The 13,584-nt window shown below is 39.0% G+C and overlaps 1 protein-coding gene across 2 annotated transcripts in view; it reads left to right on the top strand.

The window, feature by feature from the left end:
- FAM222B (family with sequence similarity 222 member B) overlaps nt 1–13,584 on the top strand; it is a 59,387-nt gene that overhangs the window by 11,609 nt on the left and 34,194 nt on the right. The window contains exon 1 of one of the 2 annotated variants that reach the window (XM_090291680.1): nt 11,907–12,118. The exons of the other annotated variant lie outside the window; for it this stretch is intronic. The gene's annotated coding sequence lies outside the window, so the exon portion shown is untranslated. Of the gene's footprint in view, nt 1–11,906; nt 12,119–13,584 lie in introns of those variants that run through there. 2 annotated transcript variants of the gene reach the window in all.

Raw genomic sequence — 13,584 nt, forward strand, 5'->3', positions numbered from 1 at the left:
TAACAGAATACTACTCAGCCATAAAAAGGAACTATTCATATATGCAATGACATAAATGAATCTCAAATGCATTATGGTAAGTGAAAGAAGCCAAACTCAAACTACTACTCACTATACGATTGAATTGATATGACATTCCGGAAAACTCAAAACTATAGGGACAGTGAAGAACAAATCAATGATTGCCTCTAGTTAAGAGTAGGGGGAATGTTTGACTACATAGGGGTAGAATGAGGAGATTTGGAGGGGAGGACGATGGAACTTCTGTATCTTGGTTGTGGTTACACAACTTTATGCATTTATGAGAACTCTTAGAACTGAACACTAAATGAATTTTACTATGTAAAATTTTTTAAACACTTTGAGGGTGGAAGAAGAAGGCTTTAAAAAAGAATTCCAGAAATGTAATTTCCTAAAATATTTGAATTTTTAACTTAAGTTTTTTGGACATATTTTATTTTTTAATCTTCATTGTTTTTTAGAGAGAGAGGAAGAGAAAAAGAGAAACATTGATGCAAGAGAGAATAATCGTTTGGTTGCCTTCTGTACACGCTGAATGACACCAGACTAGGGACAGAACCCACAGCCCAGGTGTGTGCCCTGACTGGGAATTGAATCCATAACCAACTGGGCCACACTGGCTAGGGCTGGATATATTTTAAATAATTTTAAAGATATATAGTGAAAAGTCTCTGAGTGGAAATTTTAGATTCTTAGAATTTCTTTATTTTATTTTGAAATGCAGTTGTCTGCTCTGGTTTGTAAGATTTCAAGACTACTTTGCCAGTTTTTTAAAATTTTTTAAATTTATTGACTTGAGAGAGAAAGACATTGATTTGTTGTTCCACTTATTGGTGCATTCATTGGTTGATTCTTGTATGTGCCCTGACAGGGCATCAACCGAACAACTCTGGTATATAGGGATTCTGATCTAACCAACTGAGCTACCTTGCCAGGGCAGTTATTTTCTACTTTAGTTGTTAAGCTTGCATATTGCCAAGTATTGTGCTACTTAGCGTTTCTTCCCTACTCTCCTCTTATCCTAGGACACTACTGTGTCACCTAAAGATATGTTCTCCACTTCATTGCATGAAAAAGTGTTCACTGGTGAGATTTATCAAGTTAATTGGAGGATATGTGGATCTCATAGAGTCTAACCAAGCTATCTGTTCTCCCAGAGATTACTTAATGGACTGAAGCTTGGACATTCAGAATATTGTGTCAGGAGACATCCTTAATATTCTTGGAGGTTGTGTGGTACAGCTTCCAGGTGAGTGTATTTTCAGATTTTGGAAGACTTTGAGAAAATTGACTGTGACTTTTAAGCACCTGGACCAGGTTCAATATTGATTAACAGCATTTCCCTCTCTGGTTGGCATCCATCTGCTACTTTCTGCTACTGCTTTCTCATGAGAGGCAATTTGAATTCTTTGCTAGTGTTTCTGGATCATGTCTCTACTTTTCTCTTTTTTTTTCCCACAAGTACTCTGATTTCCACCAGATCTCAAATTTCTGAGTAAGTTACTTTTATTTAGTAAAATAAGAACATTCCTGTTAGTAGGGAATTGTTAGGTGTCTGTTTAGACTCCTGTGTCTCACCTAAATATGTCTGTTCTCAGTAAATTGTTATTTTACTTGATCCCTAGTCCTTTTATTTATTCTCCCCCACCCTTTTCTCAAACCTATCAAGTGGAAATTGTGTTTACTCCTTTCTTCTACACCTACAGAATTTACTGTATTCATAGTCACACTGACCTTTCATTTCTTGCTTTACTGTTAATCTCTCTGACCTTATTGTATTACTATTTCTTTTTTATCTGAATCTTCAATCTTTGTCTTTATTTGTTTTTCCCCAAATCTCTGTCCTCACCCAACCCCCGCCCCCTTACTGCTCAGTTTTTCCCCCTGTTCATAAGAGTAGTCTTTCCCCTTCTCTCTTCACTCTCTCACAGCCTATTTTTCCCTCAAGCATGTAATTTGATTTTGTTCTCACCACTCCACTGAAATTGCTCTGCTCAGTGACCTAATTGTCAAACCCAGATGATGCTTTTGAGCCTTTATTTTGCCTGTCTGCTTCTTTAAACTGTGATATTGCCTGCTCTTGGTTTTTCTCTTGCTTTCTATTTTTTCTTAGTCTTACCAGTCTCCTCTTCTTCCATCTAATCCTACATGTGGTTACATATTTTTGTCGAAGTGTTAAAATATTTTAATGTTTTAGTACCATTATTTTCAGTGGATTTCTGAAAGTTCTCTAAAAACCTACTTTTAACTAGGGTTATAAGCAATATACACACAATGCTGAGTGAACGAGACTGATGTAAGAGTCAGGTCTCTGGTTTAGAAAAGCAGACTGGTTTGACCTTGACCTTACGATAGATACATCAGTTTTCTCAGCTGTCATAGGAGCATAACAGGACCAGTTTGGCTCAGTGAGCAGTTGTGAGGCATGACTACTAATGAAAGTAACTGTAAAACACTTTGGCAAGTGTGATATAAATGCTAAATAATAGTTCTTTATTGGGATGTTGTGAAGGAAAATTGCGATGTGGTTCTTTTGATGTCTAAAACCGGTAAGAAAAAGCTGAATTGGTTAAGCAAGAGTCTGCTGTCACACTCAGAACTTTAACTCTGCTGACAGCTCAGTTGAGATATTGTGTGTTGTTTTTTCAATAGGGTCCTGTGTATTACTAATTTTAGAACAAAGTGACATGAAGTTTTTAGCTTTACATAGTTTGAAATTGAATCTTTTTCTGGAATTTAAATTTTCCCACAGTCCATTATCTCTCTGTATCTAGGACAAGTAAAAGGCCATTTTAATATTGAAGATGGAAGAAACATGCAACATTTTTAGTGTATTATGCTTTATTATTTCAAGAAAGGTAAAAACACAATTGATACACCAAAAAAGATTTGTGCACTGTATGAAGAAGGTAACTGTGACTGATTGAATGTGTCAAAAGTGGTTTGAGAAGTGTCTTGGTACTATTGACAAGATGTTGAGCAGTACTTTGGCCTCTTACCCATTAGAAACCAATAGCAGGAGATAGCCGACATACTCAAAATATCTGAATCAATAATTATCGGTAAAAATGAAAAAAATATGTCTTTTATTTTACGGAAAAAGGTCATGGACTTTTTGGCCAACCCCATATTTTAATTTTAGTTCCTTTGGATTTGATTTGCAGTATTCTTGTATCCATCCTACTTAACAGCTTACTTCCAAGATTAGGTGTTTTACAAAACTTATATCCTAAGTATTTTTTAGGAATGCATTGCTTATGCTGGGCCCCCTTATCTTTCCCCCCAACTTTATTGAGGTATAATTAACAAAATAGTAAGATATTGAAAGTGTACAACACGATGATTTTAGGCACCCTTAAGTATTTTTGTTTTGTTTGTAGCTAAGGTTTCTCTTGAAGCTTGTAGTTGGCATTACTGTCAAGTCAAAAATACCTTTAAGATTTTATGGAGAAAGCACTTTCCCACCACTTCCTAACAATATGGAATATATGTAATATTTAACTTTACGTATTTATTTTGGTGCTCACCCAAGGATATGTTTAGTGATTTTAGGAAGGAAAGTAGGGAGAGGGAGGGAGGGAAGGGAGGGAGGGGGGGAGAGAGAGAGAGAGAGAGAGAGAGAGGGAGAGAGGGAGAGAGAGAGAGAGAGAGAAAGAGAAAGAGAGAAACATAGATGGGTTGCCTTCCATACCTACATGCCCCGACCTGGAATCAGGCCTGCAACCCAGGCATGTGCCCTTACTGGGAATCAAACCCTCGACCTTTTGGTTTGCAGACTGACACCCAACTCACTGAGCCACACCAGTCAGGGCATTTGTCTTTTTTTAAAAAAATTGACTTGTAAAATGTCTTTGTTTTTTGTGGCTACCAACTCTTTTTCATAAATGTTGTAAATATTATATTAGGCTATGAATAAGAAGTGAGCAGGTAATTATCAAATGCTTATCCAAGATGGCATTTATTTAAAATGTCTGCCCTGGTTGTCTGAGCAATGATAAGCTTCTTTTGTCTCTCTCCTTCCAAAGATGCATAGAAAAGCTCCTTCTGTCTGAAATAAAAAGTGTTGGCTCTATATTGGTTATAATTTGCTTTTTCTGGCTGGCAAAGTCTTCTTTTTGTTTTCTGTCTTCTGACAGATTATAGGATTGTGGGGAAACAGCGTCCAGAGCTTTTTCAGGAATTGTGCCATTTATCTACAGAAGCCATTGGCTTTGGCACTAGAAGAGAATTGGCTCTGCATTTAAAGATGCCAGATCATGCTTGTTTCACAAGTTCGCTGTCTCATTTTGTGTATGTGTATGAAACTTTTTAAAGATGTTGGCTTTTAGTTTTTCTATCACATGTTATCCCATTCGTATGAGAAATTAACAACTTGCCCCTTCTTTCCAACTCCCCACCCCCTAACACCCACAATTCAAACATCTCAAACCATAGCAAAGGACACAACAATCATTTGCGGATTAGGGGGAAAGACAGCACACAAATGTTTCCCTTGCCCTTATAGTGAGTTGAAGCTTTAATTCTGGTTTCTCAGTTGAAGTCTTAGTCTTTCCATGTAGGCTTGAATTATTTAGGTGTGGAAATGATTTGCCAACCCACGTGTCTGTTTACAGAGGTTTTTCAAAGGCAAGAGTGAAAGCTAATTGTCAGAGTACTCTCTTTTCTAACGTGGAAACTTAATTTGTGTAAGGCAGAGCACATTTAGGAAACTTGTATTTATTCATTTACCTTTGACACACTCTTTTCAGGTGGGTGTAGCATAAGTTACCCTGATTTCAAGTAAGAATTGTGAGCAGCCTTAACTGCAATTGTATGCTACCCTCCATGCTTTTTAAACTGTGTGCTATTGATTTTGAAACCTAGCCAACTACATATTTTAGCAAATCTTCCACACCCATTAAGGCCTCATGCTTTTATTTTCTATAGATAACAGTTTAAAGATGGCTTCTAGGTATAGGTTATTTTCATTTAGAGTAAGGGAAGATTGTTAATAGCATAAGCCACTTCGGATAAGCTGGTGTGTCTAACGTGAATTATTATGTGGACATATGAATTTTTCTCCCTCTTCCAGAAATGCTGCTTCTTCTCTCCTGCCCCAAACTCAGTCTTGCAAAAGTTGGGGTTTGTTTCTCATGTGCATTCTTTGTTATAGTTTGCCTTTTAAAAAGGTTTTTTTTTTTTTAATTTTTTAATTTTGAGGGGGAGAGTGAGAGAGAGAAACATTGATTTGTTGTTCCACTCATCCATACATTCATTGGTTGCCTTTTGTATGTGCCCCAACCAGAGATTGAACCCGCAACTTTGATGGTTCAGGAGGATGCTCTAACCAATTGAGCTACCCTGCCAGGGCCTTATTTTTTAAAAACTGGTGTGTCTCCTCCTACTAGACTAAGTGCCTTAAAGACAGGGACTGTAGCTTATTCCTTTTTTTTTTTTTTGGTCTCTGGGGTCTTAGTAAAGTTCCTGATATATAGGAATGCCATAAATATATGGTGATATGAGTGAGTGAATGAATGAATGAACTCTTAAATATGCAATGAATAGATTTTACACTTCCCTCTAGTGTCTGAAAGAGGAAGTGCAGCCAGTTTAAAAATGTTAAAGGAATACCTTGCTACAATGAAATAATAGTTCAAAGCATTGCCTTTTCAAATTTTTAAAAAAGATTTTCTTTATTTACTTTTAAAATATTTTTTATTTATTGAATTTTTTTAGAGCGAGAGAGTTTTGTTGTTCCACTTGTTTATGCATTCATTGGTTGATTCTTGTATGTGCCTTGACCAGGGATCGACCCTGCAGCCTCAGTGTATCAGGACACAGAGCTCTAACCAACTGAGCTACTTGGGCAGGGCTCTTTATTTACTTTTAGAGAGAGGGGAAGAGGGGAAGAAAAGGAGAGAAACATCAGAGTGTGAGAGACACATCCATAGGTTCCCTCTCGCATGCCCCCAGCCACATGCCCCCAGCCAGCAGCAGCCTGGTTTTCAGTCTGGTGCTCAATCCACTGAGCCACACCAGCCAGGGCATTGCCTTTTTTTAACTTTAACACTTGTTTTTTCAGACCTGCTGTTCTCTCTAAGTCTAGTGAATAATAAGGTTTATATTAAAGTTTATGTTCTGTCTTATGAGTGTTTGAAATCTGTATAATGTCACATAGCAGGTATTTGTGGGGGAAATGCCTTTTTATTTATTTTATTATTTTTAAGCAAAATGTTCATTTATTTTAATGTAAAACATTTGATTCAGTCTGTATATTAACAGGAGCCAAAGAATATTGAAATGTTAACATTAGACGAAACACTTATATGAAGCACAAATAAGACAAAATCAGTTTTTATATACAGTAGACACTGGGACTTTGCAGATGTTCATTTCATTCTTTCATCCATTTCTAAGTAACCCTGGAGATACAAAATATCTAATAAGCTGCAATTGGGGGGGGGCACGATTTTGAAATCAAAGTTATCACCTAGTCTAGATCATCAGGCTCCCATATCTGCTTTTTTTTCTTTTTCTTTTTAAAATTATTTATTTGTTTGTTTTATTTATTTTATTTTTAGAGAGAGGGGAAAGGAGAAGGAGAGGGAGAGAAACATCACTATGTGGTTGCTTCTCACTCGCGCCCCCAACTGGGGACCTGACGTGCAACCTAGTCATGTCCCCTGACTGGGGATCGAACCAGCGACACTTGGCTCACAGGCCAACGCTCAGTACACTGAGCCACAGCAGCCAGGGCTCCTTTTTATTTTTTAAAAAGGTTTTATTTATGTTTAGAGCGAGGGGAAGGGAGGCAGACAGAGGAGAGAAACATCGATGTTAGAAACATTGATTGATTGCCTCTCGGATCAGACCTGCAAACCCAGACATGTGCCCTGACCAGGAATCGAACTGGTGACCTTTGCTTTGCAGGAGGATGCCATCAGTCAGGGCATGTTTTTTATTTTTTAAAAGATCAAATATCCTCCCTTGGCCAGGTAGCTCAGTTGGTTGGAATATTGTCCCATGCACCAAAGGATTTAGGGTTTGGTGTTCAGTCAGGGCACATACCTCGGTTACAGGTTTGATCCCTGGTCAGGGCACGTACAGGAGGCAACCTATTGATGTTTCTCTCTCACATTGATGTTTCTTATTCTCTCTCAGTCCCTCTCTCTTTCTCTCTCTCTCTCAAATTAATAAACATATCCTTGGGTGAGAATTTAAAAATAAATATAAAATCAAGTAAAACAAATATTTAAAAAACTACCCCTCCTATCCATTTTTTTCTTTTTTATTGAATTTATTAGGGTGATATTGCCCCCTTCTCTGTGGTAACAACTGTTCACTGATTGATGTATACATAGGTCTAGATGTCCAAATATTTTCTTGGACCCTATAGACATATATATTCATATGTACTTAAAAGTGGATGTGAGCCTTGCCTGGATCGTTCAGTTTGTTAAAGCGTCGTCCCAATATGCCAAGATTGAGGGTTTGATCCTCATTCAGGGCACATACAAGAATGAAGGAATGAATGCATAAAAAAGTGGAACAACAAATTGATATTTCTCTCTTTCTTCCCCCTCCCCTTTCCCCCTCTAACAATTAATAAAAATTTTTAAAAATGGATGTGATTATTTTATAATACAGTCTGAAACTTGGTATTTAAATTTTTTTTAAATTGAGATAAAATACATATACAGAAAAAGTGTACATAAGTGGATAGCTCAGTGAATTTTTCATAAATTGAACTACCTATGCACAGTAACTAGTCCTTAGATCAAGAAACATTACAAAAAAAACCAAGTAAACCCACATTACCTTTTTGGAGCCCCTCCTATAAATTTGTCTATGATACTGTAAGCAGAGTGAATAAGTACTTATTAGTGTCAGAGTAAGAACTTGATTGTTCTATCTTGAAAATGAATTAAGGAAGTTATTAATTATTTCAGCGTTGGTGGCTGTTATGAGAACTTGGGTCATTTAAGTGATTTTGACCCTTCTTTTGCTATAAAGTTTACTGGAATAATTATTTATTGAGGACTTTACTATGTATGCCTTACTGTGCAGAATTGGGAAGGGAAAAGATATAAAAGTAAATATAATACTAGCTCTGAGTTACAGTCTAACTTAGGAGGACAAATTACATTAGACATTAGAACAATTAAGTACTAAACTGTATAGTAGTGATTCAAAAAAAGGATTCATTGCTGACAGCATCAAAGAAGCCTCCACAAGGGGGGTGGAATTTCAGCTGGATCTTGAAGAATGGGTAGGATTTAAATGGAATGGTGATAACATTACAAGTCATGGCAAGAAAGTAGAAATGGATGAACATGATACACAGACAATGAGCAAGCAGAAGAGTCTGTCTGGTGTGGGGAAAACTTGCTGAGGAAAGGTAGGGAATTAAAATTGATAACATATGCTAGTGCCAGGTTATGGACCATGTAACAGCCACAGAGTGGAAACTTAGCTGGATGACACAGGCACCAGCAAGCCATGATATAGCTTAAGGATAGGAGTATTAGATTTGGAGCCAAAAAACTCAAGTTCTCATACTGACTTTTCCATTTACCAGCTATGTGACCTAGAGCAGATAGTTCAACCTCTCTGGACCTCAGTTTCTTCGGAGGAAATTTCTATGTCATAGGTTTATTATGATGATAAAATAATAAAATGTGTGTGTGTAACTTGACACAGGGCCTTGCACCTAGTTAATGTGCAATAACTTTTTGTAGTCTTAAGAGCAAATGGATGAAAGCAGTGGTATGTCGAATAAGGGACACTAGAAAGAAGTTGTAGTTCCCCTACAAACATATGGTAAGGGTCTCTGTTAGGGTAGTGGTAATAATATAGAAAGAGTACATTTGAAGGACGTGGAAAGAAATTGGACTTGAATTCCTGTTTAGGAGGAAATGTTTTGGGTGTTCTTGTGATCTTTTTAAAAGTTTTATTTATTAATCTTAGAAAGAGAGAGAGACATTGATTTGTTGTTACCCTTATTTATGCATTAGTTGGTTGATTCTTTTATGTGCCTGAGCTGGGATGGAACCCCCAACCTTGGCATATCTGAACAACGCTCTAACCAACTGAGCTACCTGGCCAGGGCTGTGATTTTTTCTTAAAGTTATAACTCCTCTGTGGTTTCTTGCACGGTATAGATACTTTTGGCCAGATATGTTTGTCTTTAATTTCAGCAAAGGTATTTGAAAACCCCTAAGAGTTTTCTTGTTTATGTTTTAGAAGAGGATATTAGAAGTTTTGTCTGAATTATTCAATGGTCAACATTTGGGAAAATAATGGCAAGATAAGTATGTTTGTTTAATTCTAATTTATTGATTTTTAGAGACAGGGTGGAGAGAGGGATGGGGAGAAACATCGATCTATTTGTTCCATTTATTTATGCATTCATTGGTATGTGCCCTGACTGGGAATCGAACCCCCAATCTTGATGTATCAAGATGATGCTCCAACCAACTGAGCTATGAAGCTAGGGCTCTTGTTTGTTTTTTGATGTCTTGGTTAATTAATTGATGCATGAGTGATCTTGGAAGAATTTAATCCTTAAAGGAAAAAAAAAGTCTTTATCAAGAAGGCTAGAGTTTTAGAGTTTGAGGGAAAGTAGTGCTTCAGAAGTTTCCCTTAGCCCAGACCGAATTGCTCAGTTAGAACGTCATCCCCATATGCCAAGGTTGAGGTTCCAGGTTCCTTCACTGGTTAGGGCACATACAAGAATCAATCAATGAATGCATAAATAAGTGAAACAACAAATGATATCTTTCTCCCTCTCCTTCTCTCTCTCTCAAATCATTAAATAAAATAAATTAAAGCAAAAGTTTCCCTTAGACATCAGGATACACTACTCTTTTATATAGTTCATTTTTTAAAGATTTTATTTATAAGAGAGGGAGAGAAACATTGATCAGTCCTACTAGCTCGCAACAACAGGGGATCTGGCCCGCAACCCAGGCACGTACCCTGACTGGAAATGGAACCAGAGACCCTTTGGTACACATGCTGGCACTCAATCCACTGAGCCATACCAGCCAGGGCAGGAATATGCTATTTTTAAACTGTAGCTTTGCCCTGACATTGTGGCTCTGTTGGGCATCTTCCTGCAAAGTGAAACGTTGCTTGTTGGATTCCTGGTCAGGACACATGCCTGGGTTGCGGGTTGGTCTGGTCCCCAGTCAGGGTGCGGATGAGAAGCAGCCTATCAATGTTTCTCTCCTTATCTTTCTCCCTCCCTTCTCATCTCTCTGATAATAAATAAATAAAATCTTTAAAAAATAAACAGTAGCTTCTTGCAATATTTAGTTATTTTAATATGGAAAATGCCGGGGTGTGTGTGTGTGCTAAGTAATGTGAAGAAAGCTGTAACTGCTTTGTGCTCTTGAGAATTTTTGTTTTAGGTCAGTAGAAGATGGGAAGGGACTGGACACACCTGCTAGCTAAACTGGTGGACTTTTGTGGGCAGAATTTAAAATAAAAAAATTTTCACATTTGGTACTTTTCATCTGGACCCTAATGAAAGCTAGCCTATGGGACACCAATGAAGTTCCTCTATAAATCTTAAACCAGAGTCTTTTAACTTTTTTAGAATAATTAGCTGGCTTTAAAATGTGTATGTTTTCAGCTTTTTCATCTTCAGGAAGATGGAAGTTATATAAATGAAATGCCCTGAGCTTCATATGAGAAAGTTTTACTTAAAGTATTTTGTAGTAGTGGGAAAATATATATATATATATATATGTGTGTGTGTGTGTGTGTGTGTGTGTGTGTGTGTACTTGGGGAACTAAGCTGTATTGTAGTGTGATTTAAATATGTAGTATAATATTAGTTGCCAGAACTCTGGACAAAAATGACAGTATAGGTAATAGCCTGCCTTCCCTGAGCCCCTTTTACTTTTTTCTTAAGTGAGCTCCACTACACCTAAAAAAATATCCTACAGTCCTTAGCATATTACATCCCAGCAGTGTTATGCCCCTAACGTTAGCATTAGTGATTGAAGTGTTGATGCAACCTGCCAGTTTTATGCCGCAGCATGGCAGTTGCTGAGAGTTATTTCCAATATTAGGTGTATGGCTTGAACAAGACTTTAGAGGTTGGCTTCCTGGTTTTACTGAAACCTGCTAAGGGAGTGGTTAACTTGAGTTTAGTTGGCTGTAGATGTCTTGTGTCTGAATTGGAGCCTGTGTATGTAAGTGTTTTGTTGGTATTTTTTGCAGATAATTGAATGTGTTCCCTCTCTTTCCATCACCAACTTACAGACACATACCTTCCCAATAAGCCCGCGCCCCTCTCCATTCCTTGATTTCTGCGGCACGAGAAGCAGGAGTTTTGGACAGGGTGGGTTGTTGTATGCAGATGATCTAATATGCAAACCTAAATCTATGAACGGCTATGAGGGAGTGCAAGTGATGAGTCTGAGAAAAGAAGGGCGAGGCATAGCGGTCTGGGGTGCATCTTTTCACTGTCGGGTGTTGCCTGGTGGCTATTGCTGTGGAAGTGCGAGGCACTCTGGGAGGTACCTCCTTGGATGGGGGTCTCTCTTAACCCCAGGCAGAGGGTGGGCAGGGGAGCGGGAGAAGGGGCGCGGTATCACCTGCCCAGCTATCGGGTACTCGGCTCCCGGCTTTGGGGTGGGGGCCAAGAGAGATGGGGGCAGCTCTAACAAAGAGGAGCCGCGCCGGGGCCGGGGCCGCGGGTAGCTGGCCTATCCCCGGCGGCTGACCTCCCAGTGGGCCTCCCCAGTTGGCTGCTTAGTGAGTCGCTCTGCTGGCTTCGTGGCTTGCCATTGGCTTGAGGACTGGAGGGGGCTAGCGGAGGGCCGGGATGGAGTTGAGGGGGCGGGGCTGGCTTCCGTCAGCGAAAGGGAGCTAGGGGCGGCAGGCTGGGGGAGGGGGTGTCGGCGCACCGCGGAGTGCTGCGCTCCCCGAGCCTGGCACCCGGAGCAGCCGCCACCCCCCTCCCCCTGTCAGGACCACTAGAAGCCGCTTGTCTTTCATTCTCTTGGGGCGGGGCGAGGAGAGTTCAGCTGCCCCAGGCGGGCGGGGTGAAGTACGGAGCCCCACCGAGCGCTGCGGAGTGAACCTCACCTCCCTTCCAGGGCTCAAGGTGTGTGTGTGCTTTTTCTAACGCAACCCCGACTTCTGCCGACTTAACCTTGAGGGGGAATGGAATGTGAAGTAAGAGCTCCACATCCCTTTAGTTTATTTTGATTTTCTAATTCTACCCTTCATTCTTCTTTCCCTCCTTCATCTCACCCCTGCAGCAGGGTAGAGAGATTCAGGACTCATCTCTTTTTACTGATGTGTCGATGTCGGTCGCGTAGTGCAATAACAGAAGAAAAGAGGAGCCCTTTCTTATGTGGCATCTGATGCAGTAAAACGCAAAAAAAGAAAAAAAAAAAAAAAGGCTAGGAGTGGGTTTTTGAAACTGTACTATACCTTGTCCACTAAAGCTATCTTCACCATTTTCCTGCTTGGGACTGCCTTAATCAGCAGAAACTATCTGAAAAGGGAGAAGGTGCTAGTGGAAGGAGGGAGAGCCCCCGTCAAATGGTGGTTAAAGAAAATTCTGATAGTTATTAGCGATTAATTGCTAAAGTCTCTTCCCGAGTACATTTTCACCGGCTTTGTGTAGTACTAAGCCTGTTGTAGAATCCTGGCAAGAGCGAGCAAACTTACCTTGCCCTTACTGAAACTAAAAAGTCTTTACCTGTTTCTCCACCGGTCTGTTTCTTATATCCGTAGGTTTTCAGGGGAATTAGTTTTGGTGGTCAAAAACCAGAACCAGACTTTGAAAAGTATTCAGATGAATTTTGTTTAATTCGTTTATTTTTTTTAAGCGCCTTCCCCCCAACTTTATGAATTTGGGTGGGTGTAGCCTTAAAATTTTAAATTCTGTTTTTCTCTTTTGAGTTCCTTTGCTTCTACAACTTTTGGGTTCTTTCTTTCTGAAGGACACAGAGCTCATCTTCAGCCAAAATCAGAAACCTCTTTATAGGTTTTTAATTGAGAGGAAAGTTATCAGTTGATGATAGAAAACCCCATGTTGCACCCATGTCTGTGTTGAGTGGCAATTTCATGGTAAACTTTTAAAAAATTGTATTTTATTGTTTATGCTATTACAGTTGTCCCCAGTTTTTCCTCCTTTGCCTACCTCCACCCAGTACCCGCCCCCCTTCCTTCATGGTAAACTTCTTTTGACTGGGCATTTTCACCAAAGATGTTTGGACCAGATTTATGTTAATGTTGATTAGCTAGAATACCAGAAGGGATAAATATCAATTTTTTGGCAGCAATTTGGTAAAAAAAAAAGTTTTGAAGATATAATTGGCTTTATTAAGCAATTCATGGATCCAGCAGCATCCCATCTAGCAACTAGTAGGGCATTCCTGGGTAAATACTAATTGAAGTGACTGAGAGTTCATTCTTGAAATCCAGGTTCAGTTTCCAGAGATTGTTTTAACTGGAGTTCAGTGTTGACAGAATTGATATATTGGAGCTATTCTACAGTTTTAGCTGGATTAATGTTTTTTTTTTTCTTTTATTCTTTATCTTGATTTATTGCACCTCTAA

Source organism: Furipterus horrens, unplaced genomic scaffold (genome assembly GCF_987537825.1).
Source record: "Furipterus horrens unplaced genomic scaffold, mFurHor1.1.pri manual_scaffold_11, whole genome shotgun sequence".
NCBI classification, from domain to species: domain Eukaryota; kingdom Metazoa; phylum Chordata; class Mammalia; order Chiroptera; family Furipteridae; genus Furipterus; species Furipterus horrens.